Source organism: Choloepus didactylus, chromosome 9 (genome assembly GCF_015220235.1).
Source record: "Choloepus didactylus isolate mChoDid1 chromosome 9, mChoDid1.pri, whole genome shotgun sequence".
NCBI lineage: Eukaryota > Metazoa > Chordata > Mammalia > Pilosa > Megalonychidae > Choloepus > Choloepus didactylus.
In genome coordinates, this window is record NC_051315.1 from 23,509,166 (window position 1) to 23,524,879 (window position 15,714).

The 15,714-nt window shown below is 36.0% G+C and overlaps 1 protein-coding gene across 3 annotated transcripts in view; it reads left to right on the top strand.

Moving 5' to 3' along the window:
* The window catches only part of R3HDM1 (R3H domain containing 1), a 205,252-nt gene that overhangs the window by 32,438 nt on the left and 157,100 nt on the right, over nucleotides 1-15,714 (top strand). The gene's annotated exons all lie outside the window — the stretch shown is intronic.

Sequence of the window (15,714 nt, forward strand, 5' to 3'; positions counted from 1 at the left end):
ATGTGGAGAAATTGGAACTCTTATTCATTGTTGGTGGGACTGTATAATGGTTCAGCCACTCTGGAAGTCAGTCTGGCAGTTCCTTAGAAAACTAGATATAGAGCTACCATTCAATTCAGCGATTGCACTTCTCGGTATATACCCGGAAGATCGGAAAGCAGTGACACGAACAGATATCTGCACGCCAATGTTCATAGCAGCATTATTCACAATTCCCAAGAGATGGAAACAACCCAAATGTCCTTCAACAGATGAGTGGATAAATAAAATGTGGTATATACACACGATGGAATACTACGCGGCAGTAAGAAGGAACGATCTGGTGAAACATATGACAACATGGATGAACCTTGAAGACATAATGCTGAGCGAAATAAGCCAGGCACAAAAAGAGAAATATTATATGCTACCACTAATGTGAACTTTGAAAAATGTAAAACAAATGGTTTATAATGTAGAATGTAGGGGAACTAGCAGTAGAGAGCAATTAAGGAAGGGGGAACAATAATCCAAGAAGAACAGATAAGCTATTTAACGTTCTGGGGATGCCCAGAAATGACTATGGTCTGTTAATTTCTGATGGATGTAGTAGGAACAAGTTCACTGAAATGTTGCTATATTATGTAACTTTCTTGGGGTAAAGTAGGAACATGTTGGAAGTTAAGCAGTTATCTTAGGTTAGTTGTCTTTTTCTTACTCCCTTGTTATGGTCTCTTTGAAATGTTCTTTTATTGTATGTTTGTTTTCTTTTTAACTTTTTTTTTCATACAGTTGATTTAGAAAAGAAGGGAAAGTTAAAAAAAAAGAAAAGAAAAGAAAAAAGACAAACAAGGAAAAAAAAAAAAAAAGATGTAGTGCCCCCTTGAGGAGCCTGTGGAGAATGCAGGGGTATTTGCCTACCCCACCTTCATGGTTGCTAACATGACCACAGACATAGGGGACTGGTGGTTTGATGGGTTGAGCCCTCTACCATAAGTTTTACCCTTGGGAAGACGGTTGCTGCAAAGGAGAGGCTAGGCCTCCCTGTATTTGTGCCTAAGAGTCTCCTCCTGAATGCCTCTTTGTTGCTCAGATGTGGCCCTCTCTCTCTGGCTAAGCCAACTTGAAAGGTGAAATCACTGCCCTCCCCCCTACGTGGGATCAGACACCCAGGGAAGTGAATCTCCCTGGCAACGTGGAATATGACTCCCGGGGAGGAATGTAGACCCGGCATCGTGGGATGGAGAACATCTTCTTGACCAAAAGGGGGATGTGAAAGGAAATGAAATAAGCTTCAGTGGCAGAGAGATTCCAAAACGAGCCGAGAGATCACTCTGGTGGGCACTCTTACGCACACTTTAGACAACCTTTTTTAGGTTCTAAAGAATTGGGGTAGCTGGTGGTGGATACCTGAAACTATTAAACTACAACCCAGAACCCATGAATCTTGAAGACAGTTGTATAAAAATGTAGCTTATGAGGGGTGACAGTGGGATTGGGAATGCCATAAGGACCAAACTCCACTTTGTCTAGTTTATGGATGGATGTGTAGAAAAGTAGGGGAAGCAAACAAACAAAGGTACCCAGTGTTCTTTTTTACTTCAATTGCTCTTTTTCACTCTAATTATTATTCTTGTTATTTTTGTGTGTGTGCTAATGAAGGTGTCAGGGATTGATTTAGGTGATGAATGTACAACTATGTAATGGTACTGTAAACAATCGAAAGTACAATTTGTTTTGTATGACTGCGTGGTATGTGAATATATCTCAATAAAATGATGATTAAAAAAAAAAAAAAAAGGAAAGCTAGAGGATAAAACATGGAACTGTATAAAACAGTGAACCCTGTTGTGGATGATGACTGTGATTAATAGTACAAATATAAAAATGTTCTTCCATGAACTAGAACAAATGTACATCACTATTACAAGGTGTTAATAATAGAGTGGTATGTGGGGAAAATATAAGTAATGCAAAATATGGACTATATTTAACAGTAATATTTTAATATTGTTTCATCAATTGTAAAAAAAAAGGTACCATAACAATACTAAGTGTCAATAATGAGGGGTATAATGGCTATGGGATTTTTCTTTTTGGATCAATGAAAATGTTCTCAAATTGATTGTGGTGATAAATGCACAACTCTGTGCTTACTCTGAAAGCCACTGATTGCACACTTGGATGGACTGTATGGTGTGTGAATAAACTGTTAACAAAAATAAATAAATAAATAAATAAATGGAGTTCAGGAAAAAAAATAAATAAATAAATAAATAAAATAAAATGGCTGAGGCTTTCTTTAGTGCAAAGAGCTGCGGGCTGAAAATGGCTGAGGTTTTCTCCACAGAGAGATACTCTGGGCTCCCCGTCCTGAGACATATATGTCCCCCAACTCTCCCACGGTCAGTTGTCACCAAAAGCCTTTGTGTGCTTGTTGGGGATTCGCTGTCTGTATTGAGCGTTTAATATTAAAACCCCAGTTGGAGCTGGGCTGAGAGAGTGCTGCTCTCTAGCACCGCGAGGCTTCCGTGAGGGAGGGGCTCTTAGCTCTCAGCGTGGGTCCGCAGTTTTTACTTACAGATTTTATGTTGCGATCTCGGGCGTTCCTCCCAATTCAGGTTGGTGGATGATGAGTGGACAGTCACGTTTGTCTCCCCGAAGTTATTCCAGGTTATTTACTCGTTTTTTGGTCATTTATGAATTGTGCCAGGGGGAGACTAGCAGTCTTCCACTCCTCTCTATGCTGCCATCTTAGTTCCTCCTCTCAATAATTATCTTTTAACATTAAAAAAAATTATGAGAACTGGAGAGAAAATAATACCAAGGTTGGTAAAAACAGCCTATGTTTTTGAAATTTTGTTAAACATATCTATGGTGATATTTTGTTATCACCTGCACTTTGAAAAAAACAATATATGACTTTATCCAGTGATTGATTTAATTAAACTGGTTTCAAACCTCATGCAGTAAAACGAATATACTAGGCTAATAGGAGATCCAGACTGATGTAGAGCCTTTTTTCCTCATGGAAGATTAGAAACAAAAATTAAGAGGGGAGAGACAGTGATTGCTTTGCACTAACAGCAGTAACTGATGGCTGAAATCAGGGAAGGAAGTGGAATTATAAAAAGCATGTATCAAGTAGTTAAAAACACAACTATCTGGGGCCATTTAGTGTAAGAGTAAAGTGCCCAAGTACTTACTAAAAAACCCATGAAGGCTACTATTGCAGCAGGATAATTTATTTTGTTTTTAAGAGAATAGTGAATAAAAGTATGAAACAATCATCTGAAAAATTGACTATGCCAAATTATAAGACATTACCCAATAATGGAGTGTGCATTAAAAATTAAATCACATTGAATTTTTGCACGTGGTAATTGATATTTATTTCAAACCCACCTTAGCCAAGTTCAGTGCAATTTATAGTTTAGTCCTTTTGCATTGTGAGATACTAGGTGAAGGTCATCAAATGAAGTTCCTGGAATTACTGCATGTTGAGGTCAGGGGGATATATCTTCCTGGTTCTGTAGCTTTTTTAATTATTTGGGATACATGTCAAAAATAGTTGTTAAACTGATTTGAAATTGTTTTTCATTATGAGTTTTATATTTTAACTCAAATGCTTATTTTTATATTGGCTATGATGGATCATTTACTGATGCTGTTATTTATAACTGTATTGTAAAGGAACCTGGGCTACTCAGGGCTTGCTAATTGCAAAATTGAAAAATTAGCATAAATTGTCCATGAGCTAACTGAAAAATAATTTTAAATTCTTTGATAAAGAGTTTGTTTTGCAAGGATTTTTGCTTTCAGCACTGTGAGATTTAATGGTAAGGAAATAGACATTGTAATAATTATGAAAGGATCCCTGCCTTTCTTTTAAGTTGATGATCTTATCTAATCCAAAATTTAAGTTCTTCATTGTATAGGATAAGTCAACCCAGTCATGGCTCCAGAATTTCTATATAGGAGTAGTTTGAAAGTGACATCCTGGTTGCTGGGCTAGCTGCATTTTCATGGCAAGGATACTATGTTTGTTTAGATTGTGAATTAATTATGGGTAGCTTTGAGGGAAGTTACTTGAGATTTTGGGCCCTTAAAAATCCCTGGTCACCTCTTGGCACTACTTTGAGATTAGCGTTCGTGACTGTCATGACTTGAAAAAAGCACAGTTTTAAAAAATGAGTAAATTCTTCCTAGTTTTGTAAACCAGGATGTATTTTTTAAATGAAGTAAGTTTATGAAATAAAACATTTTTTCTGTTGTTTTCCTTTATATTTGAAATACTCTTCTGAACTAAAGTTTTGCCAAACTGGAGAAATTCAGTATTATTTAATACAGAAATGAAGTACAGCACTTGATTTCCTTTTTATAAGAAGAGACTTGTCCTTTTCAGGATCACAGTACATGTATGCTTTCGCAAAAGTCAAACAGCAGTGATTTGCAGAAATCTTCGACAGGTCTAGGTTAGCAATAATGTTTCTAACTCATAGCCAATGAAATGTGGAGTATGCAGAAATCGCAGTGAAAGGCACTTCGCTGGCATCTGCTTGCTCCCAGGTTGCATTTCAAAATGGCCTTCTCCAAAATGTCTGCATCAGCTTCCAACAGCCGTCTTTAAAATGTCTGTCTCACCTATGGCTAGCTATGAGGTCCTTCTATCTGAGCTTTTATAGAGCTCCACTGAACTAATCAAGGCCTTCGCTGAATGGGCGTGGCCACACCTCCATGGAAATACTGAACCAATAGGTTCCAACGTAATCCAAACTAATATGTCTGCCCCTACAAGATTGCATTAAAGAATATAGCTTTTTCTGTGGGACATAATATATACAAACCAGCACAAAACCCCATACCCATTAGCAGTTATTCTCTGTCTTCCTCACTTCTCACCCGTCCAGCCCTAAGCAACCACTAATCTACTTCTGTCTTTATACATTTGCCTGTTCTGGACATTCCATGTAAATGGAATCATACAATATGTGCTCTTCTGTGACTGCTTTCTTTCACTTGGCATAATGTTTTCAAGGTTCATCCACGTTATCAGTATCTCACTCGTTTTTATAGCCTAATAATATTCCCTTACGTGTGTTACCAGAGTTCCCTTCCAGGCTCACTTTCTCGTAGCAAGAAGGAATTCAAGGATGAGACAAGCAGGTATAAGCAAGTGAGAAAAGTTTTTTGAAGAGGACAGAACTTACACGCTCGAGGGTTGACCATGAGCTAGGTTGTTTGGCATTTGGGTTTTTAGTAGATCAAACAAGGGGAGGTAGGATTAGAACTATTGGTACATTGTGGTTGGTTAGTAGGCGTTCAAATTAAATATTGCAAGTTAGGCTGTTGCAATTGGTTGTCTATGCATTCTTGTGATTGTTTAGTAAACATGTAAATTAATGTTTGTAAGTAAGCTATTGCTATAGGCTGAATAAACATTCAAATTAATGATTGTAAACCAGTTATTGTGGTTGGTCCATGCCCTGTGGTTGAACAACATATCCTGCTTTGTTCAGCCTTCGTGGGTTTCAGGAACCTGATTGTATCACCGGATGCTCCTCACGCCCTGCACATGTCCGAAGGCACCTCAGATCCTGCAAGACATTTTCCTATCTCTAACCTGCCTCAGCATGGCTGTGTATATTGTTTATCCTTTCATCGGTTGTTGGATATTTGGGTTATTTCCGCGTTTTGACTGTATTTTGAATACATTGCTTTGAACATTCGTGTGCAGGTTTTTTGTGTGAATGTGTGTTTTCATTTCTCTTGGATATGTACCTAGCAGTAAAGTTATTGTATCATATGGTAGGTATGTTTAACCATTTCAGGAACTGTAAAACTGTTTTCCTAAGTGGCTGCACCATTTTGCATTCACAGTATGCATATGCCAGCAACATAAGAGTTTCTGTTTCTTAACATCCTTGCCAAAGCTTGCTGCTGTCTGTATTTTTTAGTATAACCATCTTGGTAGGTATGAAGTGATATCTCATGGTTTTGATTTGCATTTCCCTTTAATGACTAAAGATGTTGAGTATCTTCTCATGTGCTTATTATTGGCTAATGCACATTTTATGTGGACTCTGATATTTAGATGTTGTTTGTGTAACTGTTAGCCACTCTAAATTTTTTCAGTATTTGGGTCTTATATTCCATATAAAATACAGGTATACGTATGTGAATATATCAAAGGCCTAGCTGTAAGTCATTTTGGACAGTTGGAGAGGTACTGATTCATCAGTGTTTCCCAAACTTATAGAGTAGCACGAGTTTGTCTAGGACAATACTAGTTTATTCCGGTTTATTCTCAGTTTATTGATAAAGGGCCTCCTTTTACTCTTAGTAATGCCCTAAATTTTATGGCCATCCTACTGACAAGTTACCTAGGGTACTTATTTATATGCACACTTAAAACCTACTAAATCAGAATCTCTAATAAAACCGCCTGTTTTTAGTAATTTCAAGGTCAGACGCATTTGTAATATATTATTCTAGCAGAATGCTAGTGTTGCTCTGTAACCCAAAACTCATCGTTTTTGTGGGACAATGCATTCCCAGTTCAAATTGGGGAGCAATAATCTCAGCTGATAGCCTAGCATCACCATCTACCTAAACTGATGATAGCGGAGGAGTATTTCTCCAGACACACGTTGGACAGGCTTGGGGCAGGGCGTGGGAGGGGTTTTCACAAAGGAAAGTGGGATAATTTTCTGCAAAGGAGTAGGGTAGGAATTTATGAAAATATTCATCATACCTGAGAAAGAGGAGCAAGACTTAACAGGGAAGAAGAGAGAAGTGGAAGAAGCATTTTCAGATTCTGAGGCTATGCTAGAAGGGAAATAGAGTGGTATTGTAGGGTTTTATTTATTTGGGGGGGTCACTGGGATTTGAAAATGTTCACACATATGGTGTTTTGTAACTCAAGCATTTGTAAGATACCTATAGGAGTGTCAGAGATGCCAGTCTGAGTGATAAGATATTTTTTGCTAATTGTATAATTTTGTGATTAAGATGAAAGAATACTTATGACTTGGTATAAAATAAGTTATCTGCACTAATTATTTGTGGAGGGACTTATACTGAGTCATTCCCATTTGCTCATTTGATTACCTTTTAGAACCAAGGGCACATAGTTAAGAAACTGCTAGAAAGGTAGGAATTTATCTGTATCCCTGCGTAGCTATTGGTTCATGGTATCTCCTTTAGCCAGGAACTAGAACCAATTGTTCTGTGGACTGTAATACCAACCAACACTGACTTAAATTATCTATGCCATAATATTTCATCCACAAACTCTTTGGATGGGAGAGGAATTTTTTTTAAAAGGTTCATTTAATTATAATTGACTTACAATAAACTGCATGGATTTAAAGTGTACATTTTGGGGAGACACTGTTCTGTTTGTTTTTTTAATTAATCGGTGTGGCAAGTCTGGCATTATAATTTGTCTTCCAAACATACCACAACTGAGTGGAGAAATGAAATGCCCTGTTAAATGAATTTAGCTTGAGGACAAATGTCATGAATTATCCACAGAAATAAGATTTATATTGGATTACTAAGATTTACTTGTCCATATTTATAGAGCAGGTGCTTTCTCTCTCAAATTCTACAAAAGCCAGTAACTTCAGGTTTGTCTTGAAAGAATAAGAGGAAATAATATGTGCCAAGTGAACGGCCTGGAATAATAAATGCTTGAGAAACCCAAAAGTATAAGAAATGACTGGACTGAAAGGTGAGAGACGGTTGGTTGTGAGGAAAAAGTAGACCGTGAAATAGGTAAAGATGATAGGAAGAAGAAACTGTGTGCTGGAGTTTGAGCTAGAATTTAGAAAATAGAAGTGATTCACTAGGCAGAAATAGTGGAAGGGCATGCTCACTAAAGAGAAGGCCCTGGGGAGCGCAGGGGGGAAAGGGGAGTGGTCTCACTTGGCTCCAGTGTGGGGTGGGTGAGTAGAAACAACTGTGCAAAGTGGGTTCCGGTAAGATTGTAGCATCTTAAATGCCAAGCTAAAGGATTTGAATTGTATCTTTTAAGCCAAAGGGGAGCTGCTGAAGCTTTTTTGAGCAAGGTAGTGCCCCTACAAGTTTCATTGCCTTATTTAGTGAAATTTGTTACTAGGGCTGCCTGTTTCTTGAAGCATTTGTAATGTCACCTTTGCTTCTTTATGCTTTTAACCTTTTTTCCTTTCATACTTCTGTTGTGGTTATCAGGAAATTGACTCTAAAATTCTTTTAAAGTCAACCTGTCACCTCGTCATTTTTCTAAATAATATCAACTCTCTTTACTTAGTAATGCCAGTTAGAAAATATGACTTTTCAGGAAATAGGAATCCTGGGCAACATAAAGAGCCTTGAACGATTCAAAGACATTGGATCTTTGCATATGATGGTCCAAGTGTATAGTGTCTCATTACTCTTTTGACTTTTATTTTAAAAGATAAATTTAGAAATTAAAGCAAATTCAGCTTAAGAAAATTATCTTTTATATTTGGAACGTCATGAAGGATTACCAGAGTTTAAAAGTGTAAACTTAAGATGAGAACATGAAGGTCCCAAGAGTATTTTTTAACTCTCATCCCCCTTTTCATTAATATTGTAACTCAGGTATACAAAAAAAAAAAAAAAAAAAAAGTTTTTAAAAATATGAAGAAATAAACACAAGCAGTTCAACTGTTTACCTTAAACTCCAATTCGTAACCACAAGTGTAGAAATACTTTATTTTTAAAGGGTTGTGGAGATTTAATAATGCTGTTCCTTTCAAGGTAGTATTTTAAACCCACCTGCAATCACTTCATCTCATCTCGGATTATGTGTGCTTTTAACATTTTTAGGTCTTTAATTTTACTTGTTCATTTTCTATCTTTCTGCTCTTTTTTCCCAGTGAATTGACAATTCCTCAGAAGTGACACTTTGCATAATTTTCATTTAATTTCTTGAGGAAGAAATAATAAGCATTTAAGGCTCTCTAATATGGTTCTGCTATAAAGTTGATTCATTTGTTCTGTCAGCCATTCCTTGAAAAAATATCTAGTAAATACCTGCCACATGTTAAGCCCTGGACTAGGCTTTGGGAATACAAAAATCAATGATTTGGACTGTTGCCCTGGAAGAGCATTACCACGTGATAAATTCCCTAGAAAAAGCTATAGTGAAAGTGTAAACAAAGTGCGGTAAGAGCACATAATGAGCAATTAAAGGCAGCAGCTTCCTTCCTTAATTCTTACCTCACTGTTTTCAACCTTGTGCTCCATTCAAATCAGGCAACTCAGTGTTCCCTAAAATCCTCATGAAGTTTCTTATCACCGAGCCTTCTATTGAAATAACTTTACTAATCCATCCTACCTTTGTTATGTATGTCAAAATTCTTCATATTCCATAACCTGTTCTTAAAAGCCAGTTTCCTTTTGAAACATGCCCCAGAAGTACTCTCTCCCATCTATTCTGTCCTCTCTGTATTTGTCATTTTCATAACACTTACTACTTTATACCCTGTTTTATGCATAGTTTGTTGTGTGTACAACCCCTCCCTCCACTCCTACCTGCCTTCCCTCTACCCCCCTTCAATTAGACACCACTCTGTTTTAAAATTAGGGATTCTGTTTTTGTGTTTTACCATCAACAGTCTTTAGCCTCAGTTTCCACTGCTCAAACAAAAAACAACAACAAAAAACCCTGAAATCAAGGACTTTGTCAGCTGGTCATGATACCTGAAACACCATTGTACTTGATAAATGTTTGAAGATTCAAATGTAACTAGACCTCTTGTATTGATAAGAGAAGTAGAGAGCAGATTTATAACTCTAGAATACCCCAAATATGTAGTAATGAAGGAACTCCCCTTTTACAAATTCAGACATACTCACCTTCAAGATATTTCTCACATCTTTGAATAGGATAAAATTCCTTTCCCTTGGCTTAATTACAACTTCAATAAGAAATGAATGCCTGGTAGATAACCTTTGTTAAATGACCTGATGGCTCATTTCTTATTGGCCTGATGTCCATATTGCAATTAATGCTAGTCATTATTTTAACTGCTGCTTTCAACACTAGCATTAAATCAATTTGACCAGGAACACTAAACTTTCCTTATCTTTCCTGATATTCTAATTTTTTTTCTCCCTACTGAGGCAAGGCTTCAACAGACTTGACTGTTTCACAATTTCTGCCTTTAGCTTTGACTGGAGTTGTTCCTTGACTCTGTAATCCTTTTAATTATCTCTTTTGTATTTCCAGGACTTCTGTTTACAGTTGCCATTTCTCCTGTCTTTAAGCCCCCTTGCCACCTCCTATTCTTATTTTTAGTTGACCTGCTTTCCTATCTTATGGAAAGGATGGGGTTACTTAAATAGCCATGAATACTTAAAAGTCTATCTCAGTGCCCATTCTTTTTTTTTCTGCCAGTCTCAGGTGAAGAGATTGTCCTTCAAATCTACCCCTTCAACTAACTTTAGATTGTGTTGATCCTTAATTATCTACCAGAGACTGTGATAGGATTTCTAGGAGTCACAATTATGAGTTGGATATAATTCTTGCCCTTAAGAAGCTTACTCTGACCTGCGTTCAGGAGCTTCTCATTTCCTGCCACCTGCATGATTAGGTCTCATCCTTATCATTTCTTCATTTGTTTTACATTCCTAGAAGTAGAGAATTTTAAAACAGGAAGGAGAAAGATCATTTTCCTTCAAGAAGGTAAAAGGAAGGAGTTCTCTCCAATTATATCTTCCCTTTACTCCCGTTTGATAAGATTTCTGTTAGTATTTTATGCCTCTAAGGTGTAGGGTGGCAGAAAGAAAAGGATGAAGATCCCTGCTGTGGTAAGGATTCCATTTCTCTTATTAACTCTTAACTGTTCAGCCAATCTTAAATCCAGTATTAATATATATAAATATCTAAGTATATTAATACATAAATATATTAGTATGTTGTTACATGTTATATATTGTATAATATATTTATATGTGATATAATATATGTATATCATACCATTCTCTATCTGTATACAATTTCTTATTGGTATGTGTTACTACTATATAGCTAATGTGTGCTTTCTTGTTTACTTTCTTCGTGTACTCCTAAACCTAAGTCAAGAAACATCTTAATACTTTGGGTGGTTGCAAATGTTTTTGTTTTTTTTGTTTTGTTGTGTTTTTTTTTTTTTAATTAGCTTTTTTGGACTTCAGTTTTAAACATACTTTAAAAAAAAGTCAGATCCCATTATTATTTAATGACACCTTAAATGTGCTAAAATGTAGTATACATGTAACTAGATGCCGAAATACCAAATAATTCATAAAGTATTAATATAATGAAGAGTACTGGTATCTTTTTCTTAGCAACAATTGAAGCTGTTTATCTCAAATATAATTAGATACTGTATCACCTTTAGCTGTTTTCAGATAACAAGTTAGACATATGCAAAAATTTTCATTGTATTGTGGTTTGCAGTCAATTCTTATTAAACCAATGAAAGAATATAGTATAACTACAGATTCTTGAGTCTAAATTAGAATTCCCTCTTAATAGATGAAGTCAATTTTAAGAAGCATTATAAAGTTATAATTGAATTTTCCAGATTTACAACTCAGTCATAATAAGGGTCAAAGTATCAGTCATCTAAGGAATTTTGTACTAAAATTCTGATACTTGTGTCAGTTGGCTATTTTATAAATAATTTAGTCTACACATTGGGATAAGTTCATTCTTGCTTTTAAGGTCTTATCATTTTTAGTCTTCAAACATTTTCTCTTTATGTTGTTTATTGGGGGAAAAAAAACCAACCGTCACCAAAGTACAACAAAAAGTAAGGTAGTAGATGAAGTAAGTAAAAGTCAGTGAAACATAAAGCTTTTTTTTTCTTTTACGAGTAATATTTCTCTAAGAGAATCTCCACTCCATGTTTTTTTAAATATTTCTCAGTCAATTGCAAATAATACTTGTGGCCTTACTAATTGACATCCTTAGCAGAACTTTTCTTTAAGGATTTCCTTCTAAAACTCAAAATACAATTAAGCAAGACTTAGAGGTACTACCTTTTAATCCACTTCCATTTTTAAATTGCTTGTTTAATCCTTAAAACTAGAATACTTTTATCTATGGTGTTCATAATTTTGCAATGTCACTTGTCATCTTTTTTTTCATTCCTTAATACCATTCTGATATTTTGTCCCCTGAAACGTCTTGGGATGTTAGAAAAATCACTGGGTTTGTTTTACATTTCTTCTGATGTCTTTGATTTTTATAGTTTTGCTATTGATCCTTGACGAAAAGTACTTTTACATATGTTATTACATCATCAATTTATAGATACTTCTGCTGAGCCTCTCCGGCCTTCTCATTTCCCTACCTCCTCCCACACTATGATGTGCCTTTTGATATTTTAGACACTCATTGTCTTGTCTCTTACACTAGTTGGTCTATCTGTTCCCATGAATGTTTGAAGTATACCATCACGAATCCCTTTATCTTTTTGAAATGTGGAACTAAATATAGCTTTCTCAAAGTAATATATTGGTGAACTTTGTTTAGAAGTTTAGTTATGTATTTCAGTTGGTTCTTACCTGATTTCTCTTCCCTTCTTCCCTATTTTGGCTATTGACAATTGATTATTAGTATCTTCTTAGTTGTGGTGTGCCCGGGAGATTGTTGACTCTTTCAAAAAATTTTTTTCAGTTTTCCTAGTCTAATATCATATTCTGATATGATTAATTTCCCTTTAAAAAGGAATTTAATGTTCAATGTGAGTTTTTAAATGTTCTCTGTTTCATTTATATAGTTTTTTATTATGCCTGAGAGGTTGGTATAGGACAGATATGTTGACTTCAGTGTTAGTTTTTTGGGGGGCATATCTTTAATTGTGAACTAATTTTTTAAAGCTTGATATGTTTCTGTAAATGAAATCTTACCAAGTAGTAAAACATTTGCTTGCTAAATTAAAGGAAAAAGAGATACTCTTACGTATGTCTTTTAATACATCCCATAGATAATGCTGGACAGCCTTTAGAATATTTCACTATCGTCATGGATAATTGAACTTGCAGTTATTCCATAACGTAATTAATTCTGTAAGAAGTGTTGAGATTTTGAAATGACCAAATTATCAAGTTTCCCCTGCAGTGATAGTTTAGAACTTACTTGATTTTTATTTACAAAGTTAGTACTCATACTTATTTTTCTGCAAAACCTGACAATTCTGTTCCAAATCACTCAGTTATTAAAATTTCAAGTTTTTATGATTCTTAGTAACAGTGTAGACATACTAAAACTTGAAGACTGTGTAAACTAAATAATTTAATCTAGACATGCTGCAGATAATATTTAGATTCCTTTGTCTAAGCTGTAACTCAAAAATAAAGTATTTTTACTGTGATCCCTGGCTGTGATATTTTTATACATGTCTTTCTGAATCAGTTTCATTAAAGCCATTTCATTAAATTTATGCTAAAATGAAAATTTATTGTTGAAATATTTAGAATCATAGAATCTTTGTTAGAATAAAAAATAATTGGTATAGACTTGAATTGCTCACTTCTACTCAGTTCTCTTCTGGTTCCTGCCCAAAAGCTGCAGTTAGGTGGTACCGTCTGACTGGTTCTGGTCTTTGGACGGAAGAGATTATCAAGGAAACTTCGTGCTGAGATGGCAGAGCCGCTTATAGAAAGAAATCAGGAGCCACACTACAGAAGCAGCATGAATCTGAGTTACTACTCCATGGAAGCCAATAACCCTAGAGCAGGAGTCAGCAGACTTCTTCGTTAAAAGACCAGACAGTAAATAGTTCAGGCTTTCCAGGTCACATTCCATCTCTGTCACATATTCTTCTTTGTTTGCATTTTTGCCATTTTGTATTTTCACAACCCTTTAAAAATGTAAAAACCACACTTAGCTCAAGGGACATTAAAAGAAACAGGCCATGGGTCATAGTTTACCAACCCCAATATTAGAGAGTCACCTGAGTGACATCAAAAGTGGAGTATAAAGGCAGAAGTCTTTGTATTAAGACAGGAGTTTGAGGGGTTAATTATCACAGCCTAACTTAAGAAAACAAGATAATCTCATCTGACTGCCCATCCCCACCAGATTTCTGAAGAATGCTTCCTACTGCATGCTCCATGAGACAGCCTATACTATTGTTGGACAGCATTAAGAAGTTTTTCTCTTTTTAGTGAGCTCTCTTTACCTAGTGGTTCCAGAGCTGCCTTTGGATATAGTCTACACCATACTTTTCATTATTCTGTCTTAAAATATCTGAAAACTATCTTGGTTTTCAGGTCTCCTCTTGTTCTGTTGTTTTTTTTTTTTTTTTTTTTTAAACTAAATATCCCTAATTCTGTGATATGGTTTCTAGACTTTTAGTCTAGCCAACCTGGTGACCAGACTGCTAGATGAACTTTATCAGTATTCCTTCAATATTTTGCTTCCTTTATGAAAAGATGTGGTTGGTAATTCAGAGTAGAGAAGAAAGATACCTCCCCTGAACAAAAAGCCATGCCTATAGTTGGATTAATTTTTTTAATCATTTTATTGCTTTGTACTAGGTTGACAGTCTTTGTTCCAGTTTGCTAATGCTGCCTTTTGCAAAGCACCAGAAATGGGTCGGCTTTGGTAAAGGGGGTTTATTTCTTTACAAAGTTACAGTCTTAAGGGCAGAAAGTGTCCAAGATTCCTTCATTTATTCCTTAGAACCAACAAAAAGTCTTTGGAATGATACTTGGGCCCTCTGAAACCATAGCATAGGAAATACTTCATGAATTTGTGTGTCGTCCTTCTAGGGGGCCATGTAATCTCTGTATTCTGAATTTTAGGTTTAGACTGCCAAAGCCCACATAAAAATTGCCTTTTAAATTTAAAGCAAAGGAAAACTCTCTGTTCTGAAGACTTTCATACATTTTCTCATTTTCTGAGAATGAGAATTGTATACCTTTTTTTTTTCCCTTTTGCCCTTGCTGCTATGACACTCATCCACATTTGATCTTCAGTCAAGTATCTGTAGTAGCTATTTTGGTTAGCATGCCTTCCTTTCTATGAGTGTGATTTTATATAATTTTGTTGTATACGGTTGCTCTTTGTTAGCCATCTTATCATTTTTGTAAATATATTGGGTATAAAATCGTAACAGATACTTTGCTGGCTCTGAATAAACAGGGAGTAGGTGGGAGAAGTATTCAAAGTCCAGTAGACTTTTTTTTTTTTCAATTTTGAAATAATTTCAAACTTAGAGAACATTTGGAGAAATAATATGAAACCTATTCATAGTACTCCAGCAGATACCCAGAGTACTCCCCTGCCCAGATACCCAGATTCACCAACTTTTTTTTTTTTCCATGATCAATGTTTATTGTTAAACTCTCCAGACAGCCCAGCTCTGAGGCCTGGGGCTGGGAAGAGAAGAGAAGTGGTCAGTCTGGGGACCCAGTGTGGCCACCCTAATGTGCTCTGGTACCTGGCAGTGATCCTGGGCTGTCATTCCTTCCCCTAGGCTCTCTGGGTCTAGAAGGGTCGGGGACTGTGTCAGGCTCAGGAAAACTGCTTTCATGAAGGAGCAGAGCATGATGGGGAGAGACTGTATGTTGCCTCAGAGCCTGTTAAGTCCAACATGAAGCATGTGAAAAGAGGGCAACTGAGGTAAGAGAGTAGAACCTAGAGGAAAAAGTGGCAGGGAGTCTAAAGGTGAGGTGGGGGGAACCATCATCTTTCTGGTCCTGTGCCAGAAGGTGATGAGAATGAGACTT